This window comes from Physeter macrocephalus, chromosome 9, assembly GCF_002837175.3.
Source record: "Physeter macrocephalus isolate SW-GA chromosome 9, ASM283717v5, whole genome shotgun sequence".
In the NCBI taxonomy this organism is placed as follows: domain Eukaryota; kingdom Metazoa; phylum Chordata; class Mammalia; order Artiodactyla; family Physeteridae; genus Physeter; species Physeter macrocephalus.
This window is the reverse complement of record NC_041222.1, coordinates 82873056-82876054: the sequence shown is the minus strand read 5'-3', so window position 1 is coordinate 82876054 and position 2999 is coordinate 82873056. Positions and strand designations below refer to the sequence as shown.

General features: G+C 43.6%; 1 pseudogene; it reads left to right on the top strand.

The window, feature by feature from the left end:
* Positions 1–1852: 1852 nt before the first annotated feature.
* LOC102977221 (insulin-like growth factor-binding protein 3 receptor) lies at positions 1853–2582 on the top strand (annotated as a pseudogene).
* The last annotated feature ends 417 nt before the right edge of the window (positions 2583–2999 follow it).

The window sequence follows — 2999 nt, the reverse complement described above, 5'->3', positions numbered from 1 at the left end:
ATTAAAAATCTTCCAACAAAAAGAAGCCCAGGACCAGATGGCTTCACAGGCGAATTCTATCAAACATTTAGAGAAGAGCTAACACTTATCTGTCTCAAACTCTTCTGATATACAGCAGAGGGAGGAATCTCCCAAACTCATTCTACAAGGCCACCATCACACTGACACCAAAACCAGACAAAGACGTCACAAAGAAAGAAAACTACACCTAATATCACTGATGAAAATGTTGCAAAACTTTTCAAGAAAATACTAGCAAACAGAATCCAACAGCATATTAAAAGGATCTTACACCATGATCAAGTGAGGTTTATCCCAGGAATTCAAGAATTCTTCAATATATGCAAATCAATCAATGTGATACACCATATTAACAAAATGAAGACTAAAAACCACATGATAATCTCAATAGATGCAGAAAAAGCTTTTGACAAAATTCAACACCTATTTATGATAAAAACTCTCCAGAAAGTTGGCATAGAGGGAAATTACCTCAACATAATAAAGGCCATATATGACAAACCCACAGCCAACATCGTTCTGAATGGTGAAATATTGAAACCATTTCCTCTAAGATCAAGAACAAGATAAGGTTGCCCACTCTCACCACTATTATTAAACATAGTTTTGGAAGTCCCAGCCATGGCAATCAGAGAAGAGAAACACTCCCATTTACCATTGCAACAAAAAGAATAAAATACCTAGGAATAAACCTACCTAAAGGAACAAAAGACCTGTATGCAGAAAACTATAAGACACTGATGAAAGAAATTAAAGATGATACAAACAGATGGAGAGATATATCATGTTCTCAGATTGGAAGAATCAACAATGCGAAAATGACTCTACTACCCAAAGCAATCTACAGATTCAATGTAATCCTTATCAAACTACCAATGGCATTTTTCACAGAACTAGAACAAAAAAAGTTCACAATTTGTATGGAAACACAAAAGGTCCTGAATAGCCAAAGCAATCTTGAGGAAGAAAAACGGAGCTGGAGGAATCAGGCTCCCTCACTTTAGACTATACTACAAAGCTACAGTAATCAGGACAGTATGGTACTGGCACAAAAACAGAAATATAGATCAATGGAACAGGATAGAAAGCCCAGAGATAAACCCACGCACATATGGTCACCTTATCCTTGATAAAGGAGACAAGAATATACAATGGAGAAAAAGCTTCTTCAACAAGTGGTGCTGGGAAAACTGGACAGGTACATGTAAAAGAATGAAATTAGGACACTTCCTAACACCATACAGAAAAATAAACTCAAAATGGATTAAAGGCCTAAATGTAAAGGGAGACACTATAAAACTCTTAGAGAAAAACATAGGCAGAACACTTCATGACATAAATCACAAGATCCCTTTTGACCCACCTCCTAGAGAAATAGAAATAGAAAGAAAAATAAACAAATGGGACTTAACAAAACTTAAAAGGTTTTTTTGTGTGTGTGTGTGGTACACGGGCCTCTCACTGTTGTGGCCTCTCCCATTGAGGAGCACAGGCTCCGGATGCACAGGCTCAGTGGCCATGGCTCACAGGCCCAGCCACTCCGCGGCATGTGGGATCTTCCCAGATCGGTGCACAAACCCGTGTCCCCTGCATCGGCAGGTGGATTCTCAACCACTGCGCCACCAGGGAAGCCCACAAAACTTAAAAGCTTTTGCACAGCAAAGGAAACAGTAAAGAAGACGAAAAGACAATGCTCAGATGGGAGAAAATATTTGAAAACAAAGAACTGCCAAAGGATTAATCTCCAAAATATACAAGCAGCTCAATATCAAAAAAACAACCCAATCCAAAAATGGGCAGAAGCTTTGAGAGGCTTTCCCTAGTGGCCCAGACCTCTCTGCTCCCCATGGGCAGCTGCTAGGCAGGGCAAAACCTGCATCTCTGCCTGGCGCCCCACCCACCTCTGGTCTGTGTCACTCTGATCCTGCTGCTTCTTGGCCTTTATGGCCTGGGCCTTGCTGGCTTCCTCCCCACCCATAAGACTGGCCTGCGCAACCCTGACATCCCTCAGGATGTCCTTCCTGATCTTTTTGCCTGCTGACCCTGTGCCCTGTGAATGGGACAGTCACAGGGAAGTGGCGTGGGTCTCACGTCATTGGCTTACTGACCACCCTGAACTTTGGAGATGGTCCAGACAGGACAAGACCCAGACATTCCAAGCCCATGTCCAGGGTAGTCGGATGGGATTGAAAGGCTCTTCTGCAGGAGAGCTGGTCCTCATTACAGCCAGGGTGACCACAGAAAGGACCCCAGGAACCTGCCTGTATTTTAATGCTGCTCCAGGAATCCTCCCCTCCAGCCAGCCACCCATGTCCTGCTCAGAGGAAGGAGCAGGAAATGCCACCCTGAGCCCTAGGATGGCTGGGGAGTGTGTCAGCATCTGGAGCCATGAAGGCCTTGTGCTCACCAAGTTGCCCACCTCCGAGGAGCTGGCTCTGTGTGGCTCTAGGCTGCTGGTTTTAGGCTCCTTCCTGCTTCTCTTCTATGGCCCTCTCTGTTGTCTCACTGCTGTGTGCTTCCACCTGTGCCAGGAGTCCCACTGGTCTAGAACTCGGTTTTGAGGGCACCGGCCTAGCTCCTGTCTTATTCTCAGGTGTGAATCAACTTCTTGGGCCTTGATTCTGAGTTGGAAGAGATGTTACAAAAAGTGGAGAGCTGGAATGTGGGGGGGGGGGAATATAAGGGTTTTTTGCTAAAACAAAAACAAAAATGGGCCTAAAGACCTAAACAGACATTTCTCCATAGAAGATATACAGATTGCCAACAAACACATGAAAGGATGCTCAACATCACTAATCATTAGAGAAATGCAAATCAAAACTACAATGAGATATCACCTCCCACAGGTCAAAATGGCCATAATGAAAAAATCTACAAATAATAAATGCTGGAGAGGGTGTGGAGAAAAGGAAACCTTATTGCACTGTTGGTGGGAATGTAAATTGATACAGCCACTATGGAGAACAGTATGGAGGTTC